A 20,219-nucleotide genomic window follows, 5' to 3' on the forward strand; every position below is an offset into this window, starting at 1 on the left:
TTTTTCCCCTAAAGATGTCTGGAATACCATAAAGAGTTAAATTTGTAATCCATAGTTTTTGAAAAAAATTGGAACATTAATACTCCCACTGTTTATTCAGTTTTCACATGGTAGCTTCTTAACAGTTTCCTTCCAGTTGACTAAAGACTTCTATGAAAAGGTTTTAATATTGTTTCTAGATGTCAATGTTGTTTTCAGGTTGAAACCATTAAATTGCATATTTTTAGCTCAATTTATTGCTTTCAAAGTCTAGAAATATAATTGGAAGTGATTTGTGTTACATCTTTGATCAATGAATCATCGCTATTAAGTGCAAACACGTCCATCACTTATAAGATCAATGAACGCCATCGATATTAATTTAATACCCAAATTTAACACTTAGATATTATGTTGATTCATTTTAAAGTTAGTATCAAACAACAATTTCGTTCTACCTAAAAAAAAATTAGATCTACCAAAATTATATACAACATTTACTATCTAAATCATTCCAAAATACTCTAACACTTGCTTATGTCTAGTTGAGGAAAAAGGAATCAAAGAAAAACATAAAATATACCTTAAAATAGAAATCTAGGGTTGAAAACTTGAAGTCGGCCCGGCGGTTTGGGGTCGGACTGGGTCAGCGAGGTCGGACGTCGGAGTGCCGGTCGGATCTGGTCAGCGGTCGGAAGAAAGAAGTCTCGTCGGCGAGGTCAGAGAACGTTCGTCTGGTCGCGGGTGTGCGCGAGCAGAGGCTAGCGGAGGCGAGGGAAACGAGAGAGAAAGAACGAGAAAGAATGAAAATGTGAGTTGCGGGCCTGGTCGTTTTAGGGCACTAACTGGCGGTTTTCCGGCGGTCCAAACCGCCGGTACAATCACTTATCAACGGTGGTCCAGACCGCCGCTAAACCGCCGGTGAATATTAGAATCCGGCGGTTTGCGACGGTTGTTTGACCGCGGTAAACGTATTAAAAACACCGCAGGACCGCCGTTAACAGCACGGCGGTTTACCGCCGGCTAAAACCGCCGCGGTTGTTACCGGGCGGTCCATGAACCTCCGGTTAGAACCGCCGATAATAGCCATTTTTCCTGTAGTGGTATTATTTATATATAATATTATATACGTTATTATTAATAATAATAATAATAAGAGAGAAATAATAATAAAAAAAGAAGAGAGAAAAGACTTTCAAACAAGTGTTGAAGACATGTGTCGTTGACATTAGGTCCAGCCAGAAATGTTTAAATTGAAGACCCGTCTTATTGATCTTAGATCCGGACAGATGATTTTTAAATTGAAGGTCCTATGCCATCGATATTTGATCCGGGTAGGAAGATTTCCAATTCAAAGACCGTACCCCGTCAATTTTTAATCCTGGTATAATGGTTAAATTTGAAGACTTTGGACCGTCATATCTTAGATCCGGCTAGTATGGTTCCAAATTGAAGACCCTACGCTGTCGACCTTAGGTCTGAGTAGGAAGAAATTACGGCAGATGCCATCTCGATTTCTCCATAGGCAGAGAGGGGACATCGGTGGGCTGCCAAAATTTTATTGAAAATTGATAATTCTTTTTTTGAAATATTGGAATAGAAACAATTGAATTTAAATTAATTGATGGTTAATAATTAATTAAAATTAATTAAAATTAATTAATTGATTAATTTAAACAAAAAAACTGAGAAACAAATTTAAAATCCAAAAAGCAAATTTAAAACCGATATCCACTCCCTAGGCAGAGAGGGGACATCGATGGGCTGCCAAAATTTTATTAAAATTATTGAAATTTCATTTTTTTGAAATAATTGGAAAGTAAATCAATTTGAATTTGAATTAATTAATTGGTTAATATAAATAATTAATTGATTAAAATAAATTAATTAAAATTAATTGAAATTAATTAATTGATTAATTTAAACAAAAAAAACTGAGAAACAAATTTAAAATCCAAAAAGCAAATTTAAAATTTGAGAGCATTTAAAATTTGAGAGTTAAAAAAATATTTCAAAAGCTTTGAAATTTAAATGATTTAATTAATTTATTAATGAATTGAGCAATTATAAAAATAAAAAAAATGTAATAAAATATGTTTTTCACTAATCAACATATACAATTGTTATCAAATGCTCTCAACAACAGCTCTCCTACTCTCAAACATTGCTCAACAACTCCTCGTCAATTCAATGATCATAAGCTCTCCAGTGTTCCTGAACAAAGCTTCAACTCAACAGTGTCTCCTACAACTATCTGTGAGCTCCCTGAACAGCTGCAGGAATCACTTACCTGCAAACAAGTAAACAAGAATCAGTGCATCATAAATAAATTAAATCAATGTTGGAAAATAATAAATCTAGTTATTGTAGGTAAAACAAAATACTGGAAAAGTAAGGAAAGCTAAGTACTAAAAAATTAGTAAAGTAACAGTGCTAGAAAATGAGTAGAGTAGTGGACCACTGTAGTAGAAAAAAGTACGAGCACAGAACAACTAAAACATTGACGCTAGTGTCAAAATTCCGAAGTGTCAAAATCACAAATTCAAACCAATTCACAAACCTTTCAAACTCTCCAAGTAACAAATCTTAAATAAATAACATTATCTCAATAAACACAATGAAATTCAAATCAATGGGCAGCCTTGTTTATAAGAACTTGGTTGTAAGACCCATTACCAGGCAACTTTCAAAGGAAAGACGTAAGCCCGACGGCCCCGACCTTAGGAGAAAGTTTTAGGTAAAATTGACGTAATCCCTAACCCCCAATTAAAACACTGACCACTTCTAATAGAAGTTGTAAGTCCGACCTCAGAGGAAAATTTTTAACTGATAATACAACCCTAGCCCTCTCACTTGGGCATCCTAGTCTATAGGGCTTAGTTGTAAGACCCATCACTCGGACCACTTAGCTTACCGGGCTAGGTTGTAAGACCCATCATAAGGCAACTCCTAAGGAAGCAATAAGACTTACCCAACTAAAACCTTCGGTCTACCTTTAGTAAAGGTCGTAAGTCACACTAACCTGGGCTACTTTCTAATGAAAGTCATAAGTCCCTATCCAAATCTAATTATACAGACAACTCTTGTTAAAAAAATCAAGGCAAAAGTCTCAAGAGAGAATTTCACCTTTAAATAATACTTTGAAATATAGTAATTATGATACTAATCCTATGCTAAAAGCATGTGGAATTTCTATTGTAAGATCTTCTATAAAAACACATAAATTCATGGGCATCCTAGTCTATAGGTTTAGTTTATAAGGCCTGTTATCGGGGAAACTTCTAAGTGAAGTCATAAGACCTACGTTTTAGGAAAATTACTAAATAAATAGCAATGATCCTAAATCCCAAATAATCCAATTCAAACCTATGGGCATCTTAGTCTAAAGCATTAAGTTGTAAGACTCGCTTTCAAGCAACTTCTTAAGGGAAATAATAAGACATATCTCAAATCCAAACAAAATCCCTGGGTAACCGTGCTGTAGAGTTAGGTTGTAAGATCCATATTTGGGCAACTCACAAATAGAGTAGTAAACCCCATTCCAAATCAAATACATGGGCTATTTTTTACAAAAGTTGTAAGTCCCAACCTAAATCTAAAAAGTCATAAGTCCTAACTTAAATTTAAATTTCAGAGCTACTTTTTACGAAAGCCGTAAGTTCCAACCTAAATCTAAATACCTTGGCTACTTCCTAAAGAAGCCATAAGTCCCTCTCAAATCCAAACTCCTTGGTTACTTCTAAAGGAAGTCATAAATCTCAAAATAAATCAATTTATGGGTATTCTAATAGATGTAAACCCCAAAACACCCAACAAAATTAAAACTAAAAAAAATCATATCTAACCACTTCAGTCTACTCGGGATCCCTGAGAGGAGGCAACCCATGATTGTTAATCAGATTCCCTGGACACTACGGCCAATGATTGTTAGTGTTGGTAGACTAGAACTATGGTATACCTGGGACGACGGAACCATGGAATCTTGATATCGTTTACCTCCATTTTCCTCACAATTGAGACTAAACTACCTAAAAAAAAATTCATCCTTAATCGAGAGTTCTCTCTTATGTGTTAAGATGGGTAATTAACTATGAGTGCTTGCACTCATGGGAAGTAAGGATCTCAAATCTAATTAAACCCTGTCATTACCCTCAGAAAAAATCTGGTTAATTGCAATATGACTTAAAGAAAATGGAATCCCACTGCTGTAAAACGAGATTCATGCCTTTGTGCTATTTTTTTTAGCGAACAATAATAAATTTTTAAACTTGATCTAATTTTATGAATCCATTAACTAAAAAATTATATGAATAACTAAAGGACGTTCATGCTTTATATTTTATTCATTTTGAGAGCACATTAGCATTGAATTTAAAAGATCCTTAACAATTTTAAATAACAAGAAGTCTCTTATGCATTATATTTAATTGAATTTGGAGGATACATGCATTCGATTAGAGGACCTCTAAATCATTAATCGGGTTTTCATGTGCTATGTTTGCCTCAATTTTTGAAGACATAAGTGCATTAGATTCTAAAGTCCTTCGATAAATAATTAATTCAATGTATTTAACAGATAATCAAATATAATTAATCAAGGTAATTATTTGGTAACCTAAGTGAAATAAATCTCATAGCCATTTTTTAACAAAGTTGATTACTGTTCAATTTAAATAAATAGTCATTCAAATCAGTAATAAAAAAAATACTTTAAAGCCTTCATATGTCATGCTTGATTCCTTTTAGAGAGCATATATGTATTTGATTCATAAGGCATGTATCTTAGAATACTTAATAAATCATTAATAAGTTTTAAAAATATTAATAACATTTTCTCTTATCAAAATTTAAATTCAAACCAACATCTCACTTGGCCTACAACTAACAAATAACTTCAAATTTAAATAACTTAAACAATGTACCAATTAGAACATATCCAGAACATGAAATTTTTCACACACTAGAATTTATTTGCTTCGGCCACTGACTCTAATGTTAGGCTAAGCCGTAGTGTGTTTTGGTGTGATGCGGATATCTTTTTCTGAACGGTATCTTTGTTTATTTATTTTACACACTCTGGATGTCATATTATACATTCATTACATATGCACTTTTTTATGTTATTTTCTTTAATGCAAAAAGAAGAGCAAAATAGAATGTTCCTAGGATGCTTGTAAAAGAAGATTCAAATTAGAATGTACCTAGATGCAAATATATGTGCAAGAGTCAAATGTAAATTTAAAGTATCTAGATTGTATATATAGATTGAGTTGTAAAGCGTCATTATGCTGTAAAGGGTTTGAAAAAAATTGCTTATACACATACATATAGGGCTACAAAAGATAATTTCTTCTTTTTAGGGTGTTCTCTTTTGGAATCTTATAGAAGATCCGGAGCTAAAAGATGATAAACAAATATATTTAAATATATGTTTCATAAGAGTAGAAATCAAAGCATGTCATGTTGGAGCTTAGCCACCTTACTTTTTAGCATACCCGAGATTGTATTTATGTTCCAAATAAATGAATAAAAGATCTTATCATGCTAGGTAAATTTATTTGCATATTTTGTGTATCCCTAATTTAAATCTTTGAACCAAAATTCTTGATTCTTTATGATAGAGCTTTATCTTGCATATATAGGACGATTGATTGTGCTTATATAATTAACTGATAGCTCACTCCAGGCAAGCATAAGCCTAGATTATGCACCCTCAGTATGTCTCTTTTAACTTCTGATAAATTCTGAATATGTCGTTTCTCCTAAGATGGTAAATTAATCTTTGATTTTTAAACTTAAATTTTTAATCTAGTCTTCATACATTTAAAAGACTTGATTCTCATTGAATATGAAGAGAAGAGGTTATTCCTTTTTTATTAGATCCTAGGAACCCCTATTATGCACCGAACTAAGAAGAGAATTATATAGTATCCTTAACCGAGAGTATTCTTGGTTCGAAGTATAAGATGTAATTAACTACAGGGGCTTGCACCCGTGGGGAACTAACACCCACATCAAATTAACCCCATTCAAGTTGAATGTTGATATATTGAATGAGGGGAAATCTCGTGACTATCAAGTTATGCATATTATTATCCATCAAAATGTGTAGGTGAAAGCCACTATTCTCCATGGATAATTATATGCATAATTTCATTTGTTGTTCAATTGGCCTGCTTGCGTAGAGCGTAAAGGCCTACGACCGTTTTGAGCTTGTCTTATGGGTTACTTGGTGCATTGTGCATTGTGCATTGTGCATTGTGATGTGAAAGCGCATATTCAATTTTCTCTGTTACATTTTCTTGAACTCTTTTTAAAAAGAGTCACTTCATGATGCCTTGATGATTTGGCATCTAGGCTAATTAAGGCGTTGGAATTCTCTGGTATAGTTGTTCTTAGTTAGATAGTTGCATTCACAAAATTTTTTTTGGTATGTTTGGTCATTATGTTTATGCCACATGCCTTCTCTTCTTATTCATTGAAAAATATTTTATTTCACATCATATGACTAATGACTTCATTATTTTAGAAGAAACAAACAGCTTTTTTTAACATTGACCAATCAAATTGAGATGACATAGGAAAGAGCAAGGAGTGCTTAATTTAGGGTAGGGCATTTTGGATTATTTAGAAAGAAGATTTATTATTGTAACACTATTTATCTAGCCATCATATAAAAATATCTTCCCTCGTTTTCTCTATGAAAAACTTGCATCATTTTTTATCTATATAAATTTTTTCATTATTCTCCCTACTATTTATAATAACTCTATATTTGTTTATAAAAAACAATTGATTGGCTTGTCTATCATATAGCAAGCTCATGGCATTAACTATTACTCATTTGCATTCAAGAATCATTCTATAATATATCCAAGAAAAACACAAATATGCATACCTATATTGGTTTGGCCTGTAAAACTGCTCTGCAGTGTTCTGATGTGAAGTGAGTTTCGGCTATTTGATGAACAATCAGCTAGCTCTCACTTTTTTTGTTGATTATTGTAGGAGGTTTTTAACTGAATGTAAGAAAGGTTTCATCGTGTATGGTAGTGTAGGAAGTAAACCTTCAATTCTGGTTTATTTTATCACCAGAAAGCATTTTTTGGCCTTTGCTGTTTTTATTTTATTTTAATTCATCACAACAAATGTTCTACTTGAGGAAAGAATCCAGAATGTCCAGTTATCGAGTTTCATATTCATCATTTTTACTGCAGTGATTAGTTTTCTATAATCCAGAATGCGACTGAATGGTTGGCTTTCTATGACTGAAAAGAACTTAAATTTTGGTGGTAATCATACTAGTTTTGTAGAACTCTGGATTATTTCTCTAGGTTGATTTAAGTTTCAGGTTTACACCAATTTAAGTTCTACTATGGATGGAGGCTGGCATTTGACCTTTTTGAGGACCTGACTTCATTAGGACTGCATTTGTAAGGTCACCGGAAGCACCGAAGCAAGCTTTTATGCAATCCTTCTTAAATAGGTAGGACAAAATTTATGGAATTTGCAGTATTTTTGTGCTAATGTTGTAATACCAACTGGAGAGTTGCTTGGAGCTGAATACTTTCTTAGCAAAACCTGATGGTCTTTCTCATACATATCCATAATAAGTTGAATATAAGCATTATTAAATCTTTTCTTTCTAGAACTCTCTAGAGCACTTCTCTTGAAATTTTATCTTATCATACAAGTTATATAAAACATTTAAACTTAAAATAAAAAAATTGTTAGCTTAGCTATGGTAGTGTCTACTTGGAGACTTCGTGAGTAATATAAGCAATGTAATCTTATATACGGTTGTAATCTCAAAAATATTCTTTATATTTAATTTTGGAGTTAACTTTAACTCTTATTTTAAACATTGGGATTAAATTGACTCAACTTTAGTAGTTGAGTGGCTAAATTGGGGCAATATGAAATTCTGAGACTAAATTGGATATTTATCAATAATTAAGGGATTATCTTGAGCTTTTACTCTTAATATAAATATGACATTAAATGCATGCTTGACATGATTCCATATGATAACACAAATATAGATAAGTCATTATTGTCTATGAACATGATATGTAATGTCACTGATATAGGTAAATATACGTAATACACATGTGTAGGCATGGGTATTGATAAACTTCAACATGATACACTACCTGATAATTGATAGATCTAATATACAAATTGTATTAATTTATTTATGCATATGATAGCTTTCCTATAACGTTTTTTTTAATACCCCATAATATAATTGAGTCAATGATCACTAATCCATCACATTATTATACTTTGTTATTCCATTGTTCATATTGATATATTTTAGCTTACATGAATTGATGATAGTGATATGATTTGAATGATTAAATACATATTATTCTACATTTTTGTGTATTAGATTCAATGTAGGTTTAATAATCTACTTGGCTTTTGCTCATTATGTGGTTTATATAATTTCAAGGAGGATAAAGACCCGATAGTGTGATATTGATCAAGATTGTTGGTCTATATTTATTTTTTTTTTTTCTGTAGCCATGAATGTATAAGAGGTATAATGATTTGAAGGACGTATTCATGGATAGTGTATATGTTTCGTTTGAAATTGAAATATATATGTTTTAATGATAAATGAAATGAAATTTGTTTTCATTGTGTTCCGTATGCATACATAGATGCTTATTAGTGTCTTTGGTAGTAAATTAGAATATTTAAAAGAGACAATTCTTTTAGATTAGATTATGGTATGTGGCATAATAGATGTTGGATATCAATCGTCGTCAATCATCATATGGTTGACATGGAACATAAAAAATCTGGCGATAAGTGGTAGAGCTTTGAACTATATGAATTCGTGTTTTATCTATGTTAATCATTCAAATAAGTTGAAAAAAGACATTTATTAATTTCACGAGTGGCACCATAATTATTTGTATTATAATTTTGGACACCTAACCAATGATCCAATTACCCCTTATATATTTTCAACTTTTTTTTTACAGTAATGTTTCAAAACTCTTAGAATTGCTTGTTATGTAACTTACTAAATTCATCTCATTAGATGCTTGATTTGACTTGAAGTGCCTATGATTCAATGGTAGATTATCCTTGTATGTACTTGATAAATTTTTATTATATTTCTTAGTGCTTTATTTAAGCTATAATATAGATGCTTTTTATCTTATTAAATTCATCTCATTAAAATATATTATCTCAACTAAAAATTAAAATCAAAATACAAATAACTTCAAAATGATTTATGAAATTTTTAAATAAATACGTAGGCTTAGTTTGAGACGACTTTCTTATTGATTCTTAAAGCAGTTTTATGGTACAAAAAATTTAAGGCGTGTTTGGACAACGTTTTTGCTGTTGTACGTTAGAAAATTCAACAGAGATTTTGTTTGGGCAACGAGGTCAAGCTCCGTTCCTAAAAGTTTTGCGTCCCTCAGTTGCTTTTCCTGTCCGAAGGAAGTTTCCCACGTTCGCCTACTTCCCGTTGTTCCATCCTAAGATGAAGACTTAAATGCCCTTATTGTTATGTGTGAAATACCTCGTCGTCTTCTACCTCTTCGCCAAGTTCGGTCGTATCAGCCCACTCCTCCATTTTTCCTTCCTTGTGGCCCATCTCACCACTTCCATAAGTCGAACCTCAAATTTCTGTTAGATTAGAAGTTGCTCGATTTTCTCCAACTCCTACCTACGATAAGTACTCCGTAGCATTTTTGCACTGCTAGTAAGCTCAGCTCTCGCTTAATTTTCTTTCCTTTTATTTTTTTTTTTCCTGAAAATTACATTCTTCAATCGGTAGGTTAAATTTTTTTTCTCTTCATTTATATGTGGAATTACAATGAGAGATTAATTTAGTAGCTCTTTTTTCATACAACTACAGTAAATACCCTAACATTTATCCAAACAATTGCCATTCCTTCCCATCCCTATTGCCATGAAACTAATCATTTAACCTGCAGGAGTTTTAATACAATTAACCATTACGCATAACTTTTAATGTTGTTTTTTGAGCTAGGATGAACAATCAATAGAAGTTTTATAGTTATTGTTCATTTGAATCATATATACCATCACAGTCCTAAAGATGTCTCAAAGCCCTCCGAGTAAAAGAAACTAACACCATTATGATTTTTTTTTCACTGATTTTTCACCCCTTAAGTCTCTCAATCAAACAGGACTAAACATAATGTTTTGAATTTGTTTGCTAATTACCTCTGTTACCTTATCCCATCTTGGTCTATTCAATGCAAAAGCATTTCAAAACACGTTCAACTGCAGTGGTGTAGTTTTATATTTCTACACTTCAATATGTGGCCTTCATTGAATACAAAAGTCATTTTGTTGATGTTGTTGCATTCTTTTTTTTTTACATGTAAAAATTCTGGTTATTCGGGTTTCATTTTATTGAATCCACTTATTGATTCTCTTTTTTATTTTTTAATAATAAGGTCATACAATGGGTAAATCTAAGGATGGGGGAGCTTCTACAACTTGGGAGCGTGATGTTAAATTGATTTTTTGCGATTTATGTTTGAAGGAGATTAAACCACGCATTTTAATAGGGATGGTTGGATGAATTTAATGAAATTTTTTCAAGAGAAAACAAGTAGAGAGTATGTCAAAACACAATTGAAAAATAAATGGGATCAACTAAAAAATGATTGGAAATTATGGAAGGAGTTGAAGCAAAGATCAACTAGATTGGGTTGGGATCCTAGAAGGAAGACTATTGATGCCCCAGATAAATGGTAGAAAGAAAAATTACAGGTGATCATAAAATTATTATATATTTAAATATGTATCTTATCCTCAAATTCATTTTTTCAATTTCTAACATATACAATTAACTACGCTTTATAGGTCATTACAAATGCAAAAAAAAATCATATATTATGGTGTAGATCCCGAACTTGAGGATAAGCTCGACATGATGATCATGGGATGGTTTCTACTGGTGCTCATGCATGAGCTCCTAGCGAAGATGTTAAACAGCATACTGTTTGTCACACCCCAGTTTGGCTCACCCTCTAACATAAATTGGAGTATAACAGAGAAGGACTACAACATATCAAACTCCACACTTAATAATAGGAAACATGTAACATATCTTACTGAACATCAAACATAATTAAAACAAATACAGAGCTCTACTAAAACTTTCGAAATTTACTTACATACCAAAAGGTTTATACAGCTAACCTTAAGATCTCCTCTAAGATATCTTCGTACACCAAAACATATTTACACCAAAAACGAATGATCACCTCTTTCTCGCCTAGTTCCCTACGGGCTCATTTCCCTTACCTACAGTATAACCACTGCTAATGATCTAGGGCTCAATGAAATACATAAGCAATTTATAAGAAATAATAATGAACCATTAAGAAATATCATAGCTATGCTAACATAATTAAAACACATATTGAAATGTTATATTGAGCCTGAAAGTGCCTAACAGTATTATTCATCTTTTCAAAACTATTCCACATCTTTAAATAAGTTATAGAATGGCTATAAGCTTTTGCACCATTCAACTTTCCAATTCAAGGTTGGGTCTAATTTTTCAACTTTTAGAATGGAAGTTGTTCTCTCATTCAGGGTTGAGTCAAATTTCTCAACTTCTAGAATTAAGAGTGTAGGCTTACCTCATCAGGTCTTTCGCCTTTACTTGTGCGGGTCTATCCCCCATATATAACTTATTTCACTTTTCATATATTCATCCTTTTTAGCCCTAATGACATATGCTTTTCATGACAGAGTTGTGCTTTAGCTGCTCTTTTGTTGCCCTTTAACTGTCATTTAGGTATTCTTTAAGTGCCCTTTTACTGCCCTTTAAGTGCGCTTTAGGTGTGATTTGTGCTCTTTAGGTGCGCTTTTGGTGCACTTTGTGTGCGCTTTTAGTGCACTTTAGGTGCGCTTTGTGCCCTTTAGGGTTGCTTTTGGTACACTTTACTAGTTTATGAATATGTACCCTTTTATGCTTACGAAATCATTCACATTGCTAAAGATTACCCTTTACATAAACAATTTCATAAATATACAATCATATTCATACAAAATAACCAAAATCAACTAGAATACATGTGATCATAAACATAATCAAGAAGAAGTGCAATAATAAAACATTTACTAATTCTTATAATTTTGTTTGGGTATCTCACCTCATCGTCAATTGGTTCTCCTATAATATTCTACCTTTCTTTCCTTTTGTAAACAGTCTCAAATGTATGTTTCTTCATTCACCAAAATCTTTCCCTAGCATTTGTCAGCAAATATTTAGCCGGCAATATAGCAGCCATAATAATAACAACAATTATTACTAAATTTCAGCTTTTCTTTCATTTTTTTCCTTCTTGATTTCACACACTATGACTAAATTTCAGCTTTTCTTTCATTTCTTTCCTTCTTGATTTCACACACTATTCCACAAAATACCATATAAACAACTAATGTTTCTTTCAGATTTATTACCTGTGCAAATCAGCACTTAAACTGTAGTTTACCCCCCACACTATAGTCCGCCACCTTCAGTTCCCTGCTCTCTCACCACCAACAAGTCCTAGCTTCTCCCCCCTTCCCTGTTTCTCCTAAGAAAAACTGATTCAACAAATGGTTTCAGCTTCCAGCAGCCAGCAGCAGCCAACAGTTAACAGTTAGATCCTCCCAACCTATGCAATCAGAACTTCTTAGCCTTCCAGCAGCCGAACCCTATGCCTCATCCAATTTGCTTAACTGTTGTTTATCCGACAGTGGAAGAAATGAAAGGAAAATATATTATCCTAGTGTTTTAAAATGTAATAAAATATCATTATAAAGGTAGTGCATTTTCCACTAACATTCCGCTAAACTTCCATTATCATTTCAGCCACTTGATCTCCATCCAACGCTTGCATGGGTGGCTAAGTGGAATATCTACAGTAAAATGCAATAATGACTTTTAATTAATGATTTCTACCGGCATATTATTATCCTATAATAATTTTTTTTTATAATACTCAATGAGACTCCAAATTAAAAGTCAAATTAAGTGCTATAGGGAATTTTTTTACTTACATAATTGAACATTTTTGGGTATTATATTGTTGGGGGAGTTTCTTAACAATTAGAGAATGTTATTGATTATTCTGAAGATCATTTATAAAAAATATATGATTTTACTGATTGCAACCACTCAAAACGTCAAGCAACTTCAATTTATACAATTCATAAGAAAAAAAAAGGATCAGGTTTCCTACTAAATCAAATTACCGAACTTGTAAGTGCATGCACAAATATTGGGGCAGTATCAAATGTATCGCTCTCAACAACCTACTCTCCGTTACTTTCTGATGCAAGTAAACTGCTTGATTAGATCATGTCTATGTTGCTTGAGCGAAGAATTCATTATCTTCATTATTGTTATGAAAATCGGGATGCATAGTTTATCAATTTCACATATGATTACTAAGCTCTTTAATGCAATTTCTTACTTCATCCAGACTACTTTTTTTACTTAAACATGTTGTTTCGTTTAGATTGAACAGTTGTACTCCAAATAAAGAACCATTAAATCATTTCCACCTTTGTACTGTGTGGTGGAAATAATTATTGTCATAATGCTTATCACATGAGGTAATTGGGCAAAGATAAGTTGATTGAAAGCAATGGTTTAAATCTTTTATTTCTCTACAAAATAAAAAAATATATAACCTATATTTTTTAAAGTCCTTTATTTGTTTCAAACTTGCACTTCTGCGTCTCTGTTTTGTTAATTGACAATCAAATGAAGTCGCATCATTTCCTGTAGATTCATTTATAGTGAAAGTGATTTGTATTAAGATGACATTATTACAAAGTAACGATATCAGACATAATTTGCTGCAACAGATTGTGAAGTTTGCTTCATTTATTGTTCTTTTCTGATGTTTATTTGTTTTAAATGGAAATGGAAAATTATACTTTATAAAGATTTAAGTGCATATTGAATTTCATGGTAACGTGGTCTGTTGGGTTTTGAAAAAGGCGGGGATTCCCTCTCTGGTGGGGTTCAAGGCTGAATATTTCAAAAGATATTTATGCAGCATCTACTTAGCTCACCGTTAGCTGAATTTGGCCAAGAGATCCAACACAGTAACATTCTGATTACAGGTACACGGAAAATATACCTTAGCATCACTCCATTTTCAATTAGATAGCTCCAGTCTTTCTCATCTCTATATGTTTCATAAATATCATTTCAATCAGTTTTTCTTATACTGTTACTTGCACAAATACGTATGCATCACGTGTATTTTTCGTGAACCTGTAATCAAAGTGTTACTGTGTTGGATCTCTTGAAGATATGCAGGTAACGATGAGCTACCAATATGCAGCTTGTTATTTATACAGAAGTTCAAATTGGTGGCTGTGTTATAGCGGTGTGATGTAGCTTGTGAAAATATATCTGTTTTATAAATTTCCTTCAATTTTTTTTTTTTTTTTTTTTTTTAATTTTTTTTTTTTTTTTTTAACTATGAGTAGTTACTGTCTTTGTTGTATTTTGTCCAGGTATTACTGGTAATGTGTATGGAAATGATTTGTTACTAAATGATCGGCGCAGGACAATAGCTATAGCGGCTATATGTCTCATAAATGAATATTATGAAATATATATTTAGAAAACTTCATGTATGACCTCATCATATAGTGGAGATAAATGGATTGTTGAACTATTATCTGGTCATCGTGATAGTTTTTATAATATGTTTCGTATATCTCGATTAGTATTTATGGATCTTTTACATAGAAACTGGTCATGGCTTTCACGGTTCGTCAAGGACTACATCGAGAGAATTATTAGTGATCACCTTGTACATATTGTCACATAACGAATCGATAAGGTCAACCTGTGAACGATTTCAACATTCAATAGAGACAATTAGTTAATATTTCTCAATTGGGTTGAACTCATTAGTGAGTTTATCACGTAAAGTTATCAAGACAATAGATCTCATGCTTTGAAATACACGGAGAGATACAATATGATAATTGTTATATGCAATATTTCAAGGTAAGTATGTTGAGCAATAGAATTATGCTTATATATTTATATAATATTTAAGAAGGATTTCTCAATCACGATTGCATTGGAGCAATTGATGGAATACATGTACATGCACGTGTTTTAAATAATGAGAATGTGGTATATATAGAATAATGCAGTTCAACGACACAAAATATTATGGCAGCTTGTGATTTCAATATGTGTTTCACATTTATAATGGCAAGCTTGGAGGTTAGTGCACATGACAGTTGTGTATTCAAATTTGTTTTGCATAATCATGATCATAATTTTCCTTTTCTATCTGCAAGTTAATTGTTGATATTTAAAAGCTTCATATTGTTGAATGAAATTTATCAAATTGATGTACACTTTCAAACAGGTAAATATTATCTTGTGCACACTATATCTGATGCAACATGGGTTTTTAAAGTCATTTTCAAAAACAAGTTATCATATTCTAGATTTTGAAAAGGTAATCAATTAATTCGTGGGAGGAAAGAAATATTTAATAAGCAACATTCGTCATTACGAGGTGTAATTGAAAGATCTTTTGGTGTGTAGAAGAAGAAATGGGTCATATTGCATGATATGTCAACTTATTCATTTAATAAGCAAGTGAACATAGTGGTGGCTAGGATGACATTACACAATTACATATGTTGTCATCCTTCTTGAGTCGATTCAGAATTTAATATTTGTGATATTGATCAATCATATATACCTGAAGAAGCATACGAGTGTCGAATTGGACATTCATTAATAGATAATGATAAAAATGTAACAAATAATGATTTGAGAGATGGTGAAAGTGCTGAGGAGATGATCCATTTATAAGAATACTTTGTATGTTCCGTTCTTTAGTTGACGTTAACAACTTGTTTTATGTGGCTTTATGACAATCTTAAAAGCACAAATACAAACAAATGAAAAGTATAGACAGAGATTTCTCCTTTATGTAATCTTTCTTTTGAATGATTAATTAAAATGGATGTGTTTTATTTTTCACTGTTAATAAGGTATGGAAAAGTATTTAAATCCAGCGGTTTAAAAACCGGATCGGACCGGTCGGTTCAACTGGTTGAACTTCGAACCGGTCGAGCGGCCGGTCCGATGCAACTCTTAGAACCAGCTTGCAATCAAACCGCCTAAAAACCTATTAAATTACCGGTTGAACCGTTGAACCGCTTGACTGGACGCTTTTAAATGAACCGGCCGGTTTCCAAAAAGCTTGATTTGAGCCGCTGATCGCACATCCAAGGACTGCAGAAATAGGTTTCGCGAATAAGCTCTGTGTCGAAAGCCCGAAACCCCATTTTTTTACCTCTTCTCTTTCAGTTGTTCTCACAAGCCCTAGGAGCTCCGAAGTCGAACGAACGGCGAACGAGGCGTAGTGGAGAGGAGAGACCGAGAGACGAACGACGCTTTCTTTCGTGCACACGTCGTCATTTGGTGAGTCCTCTTGATTTCTCATTTCTTGTTCTTTTCTCTGATTCTCTCATTTTAGTTGGACAATCGCAGCCTTTGTTTGGGATTTCGGACTTGCATCTGAAGTATGTGTTTGAGATTTCTATTCTCTGATTCTCTCCATTTTTTTTTAAACTTTTAATCATTTATTCATCGTCTTCCATATAAGCTTGCAAGATCATGCTTTGTAATTTCTTTCTCGTTTCTATTTTGCCTTTGTTATGTAATGCTATCTTGTTGAATGATAGGAACTGAAGATGCCATGTTTAATGACTATCTTTGTTTAAACAAAATGGAATGATTCATGGCCATCACTTTCAATGAAGAATATATTTGGCTCCAGAAAATTTGTTTAATGATCTTTGTTGCCAGTGGAGATCGTGAAAGCTTTTAACTCTGTTGCAATGGATCTTAATTTTTCTTATAATCTTTAGGATTCTCTAAACCAGCAAATGCATGAGAGCTGTGGAGTTGCAAACACTCATCTTCCTCTGACTTCATTATCTTTATGAATAGTTTGATATAAATTATAAAATGGAATGTACAGCGAATTTATTAGAGGAAAGTTTATCATTTATTTTATAATTTTTAATAATATTATTATTTATTACGTCATCCAGTTTGACCCCGGTTCAACCGGTTGAACCTCTCCTTCTTCTGGTTCGTTGTTCGGTCCGATTTTTACAACCATGTTTAAATCACATGTTCTCTGTACCAACCATCGTGCCATGTGACCTGGAGTTGAACCACTTTTTACTTCAGAATGAAAAGAAGCTCTTCCAATGTTGTTATCCAATTTATGGTTCTTGAAGAACTTGCCAAAGGATTTGATTGAAATAGCACAGGCAATCTATTACAAGAGGAAGAGGAAGAGGAAGAGGAAGTAGAAGAGAAAGAGAAGCATGTCAAGGAAGTCCAGGCTAGTGGTGAATATGAAATCAGCTAATTGAAAGAATTCTAATTATACATTTTACTGCTTCAACAAGTTGCCAGCTTGTCAGGTTTGTTCTATCCAAATAATCTGATGCCTCAAAGTAAATTAGATTTCAGATATTTAATATGTTGTACATAGTTAAGTGAAAAAAAAAAATTTGATGCCCCAAAATTATCTCTTCAAGCAATTTGTTGATATAATTTCTCAAAAAATATCAATCAAAATATATTTGTATTATTACGAGAAAATGTTTTATTATAAAGTTATATTAGAAAATTTAAAGTTTTAATAAATTATTTTGAAGTATGATAGTACAATATCAATAAAAATTTATAGTATTTATACATAAAAACTTATATAAAAATTTTGATAAAATAATTTGATTTTAATTCAAAATTGTTAGTTTGTTAACATACAACAACAACAACAAGCCGTTATCCCACTACGTGGGGTCGGTTACATGAATCCTTTTTTTTCTATTGTGTCCTATTAAATGTCAAATTCTCGTTTAAATCTAATAAAGAAAGGTCATTCCTAATATTTTCTAACCAGGTCTTTTAGGTCTGCATCTACCTTTCTTAACATAAGTCAAATCTAATACCTCTAATCTTCTAACCGAGTCATTGGAAGGCCGCCGTTTTATGTGACCAAACCATCTAAGGCGACTCTCTCTAATCTTATCTTCTATTGGATCTACTCCAACCTTTTCACGTATATGCTCATTTCGTATCCTATCTTTAAGGGTAAAGCCACTCATCCACCTGAGCATCCTCATATCTGCCACACTTAATATTATGTTTCTCTTTTAATGGCCAACATTCAGCAACATAAAGCATTGCAGGCCTCACTACCATCTTATAGAATTTTCCCTTAAGTTTGAGGGGTGCTTTTCTATTAACATAAAGATTAAAAAAATATTATATTTGAACAAATTTTATTCTCTTCATATATGTAAGAAAATCAAGGCAATTTGTTGTCTTATAGCAGCGGTATAGCAATTCGGCAATTATATTATCCAAACAAAATTTATAGATTTCTATACAACAATTTTAGAAAATAGCTTTCTGGATAACAATTTCACAATCTGCTTTATCTATAATTACAGTTATCTCAAATGCACTCTTAATTTTTTATTAAAAAGTTATTTTAAGAATCAATATAAAAGCCATCCCAAATAAGCCTTAGGCTTGTTTGGAACATTCTTTATATTGTTTTTAAAAAGCTTTTCAATATAAAATTTTTTAGAGTAAGAAATGTTTATATTAGAAAATAATAAAAATGAAACCTTTATGCAATCAAATTAGATCTAAAGGAAATCAATTTTGGCTTAATAAGCTTTTAATAATTCTCTAATAATATTATCTACATTATTAACTTTGTTTATTTATTTAAAAAGCCCAACGTGAGGAGCTCATGCCGTTTGGGACTGCGTGTGCGGCGCACATCCGTCGACGGTGATGGCAATTTAGTAAATAAGTTGGTAATCTCGGAGCAATTTTTCTGCCAGCTTGGATTCTGTCTCCATACATAGCGGGGCCCACTTTCTCTTTTTGAGAAGGTGCGCCTGAACGTCAGTCAACTCAAAGCCAGTTCGACGACAGCTTGTCCACAGAGCAACGCTACAACCACCATTACCACTTTGAGGTAATTTCGTCATTAGACAACAGCTAATCATAGATATTACAAAAATGCCAATTTGCTGGATAACCCTACTCTAATATTTATTTGGTCCGGTGACCGGACGTAGAGCTATGTTTGGCGAGCACTAAGAACACACCACATAGCAAGCACAAAACCGCAAACCCGACCCGGCGAATAGTGGGTATGTAGCACGTGCTTTTTTTAAATCCATGACAACCCAATATTGCTAGTTATTGCTCGGTATTGCTAGGTATTTGTCGATTTTGCTCAGCAATAACGATAAATACCACTATGTGAAGACAAATACCGAGCAATACCGAGTTTTTCTAGGTATTACTCGGTATTGGTCTTCACAGAGCGGTATTTCTCGTTATTGTCAAGCAATACCTAATAATACCGACCAAATATCGAGTAATACCTAGCAATACACGAACATAGCATTCCCGGGTTTCAGTCCAGATCAAGTCGTCGGACCACGCGGTAAAGAGTAAGAGCACGTGGCGCAATCTCAGTGGTGACCGCACGTAGAGCTATGTCCGGTCACTGGACCTAATAATTGTTCCTAAAATTAAGGCCATCTTCAACCGATCAACTCATTTCTCACTTCAAAATATATTAACAATCACATCAAATATAGTAATTCATCTTAAATATAATTTCATTTTTAGCATAAAAAATTGTATATATTCTTTCTCATTTTTTAAAAATTTAATTATTCTATAATAACAATTTATAACTTTTTTATTTATTCATTTACAAATTAAGATTTTTTTAATTACTGGACCAAATTATCAATATGATTATACATTTTCTTCAAAAATGCATTTACCTTTTTCGTCGGAGACTAAGGCTTCGTTTGGAACGGCTTTTTTATTGCTTTTTAAAACGAAGTTTTAGTACAAAAATAAAAAAAATTGTACTAAAACTCCGTTTTAGAAAGCAATAAAAAAACCGTCTCAAACGAACCCTAAGTTTCTACAGTCAGTTTCTTGTAGAATTGTTGTTTCTCTGTCTTCAATAGTAATTTTTTTCTATAAATCATTTTATATTTTATTCTATGAAAATATCATTTTGAATACAACGAATTGATATTACCATTGTCATTTAGGCCTCATTTGGAACTACTTTCTTACTGCTTAAAGCAATTTTTTAGTATAAAATTTTTAATTATAATAC

General features: G+C 32.4%; 1 long non-coding RNA gene across 1 annotated transcript; it reads left to right on the top strand.

Moving 5' to 3' along the window:
• Window positions 1-6,758: 6,758 nt before the first annotated feature.
• Window positions 6,759-14,416, top strand: LOC114580240. Its single transcript, XR_003701571.1, has 2 exons — window positions 6,759-7,465; window positions 13,984-14,416. It is a non-coding gene; the product is annotated as an uncharacterized LOC114580240 (long non-coding RNA).
• Window positions 14,417-20,219: the final 5,803 nt, after the last annotated feature.

The sequence above is a fragment of the Dendrobium catenatum genome, unplaced genomic scaffold (genome assembly GCF_001605985.2).
Source record: "Dendrobium catenatum unplaced genomic scaffold, ASM160598v2 fragScaff_scaffold_879, whole genome shotgun sequence".
In the NCBI taxonomy this organism is placed as follows: domain Eukaryota; kingdom Viridiplantae; phylum Streptophyta; class Magnoliopsida; order Asparagales; family Orchidaceae; genus Dendrobium; species Dendrobium catenatum.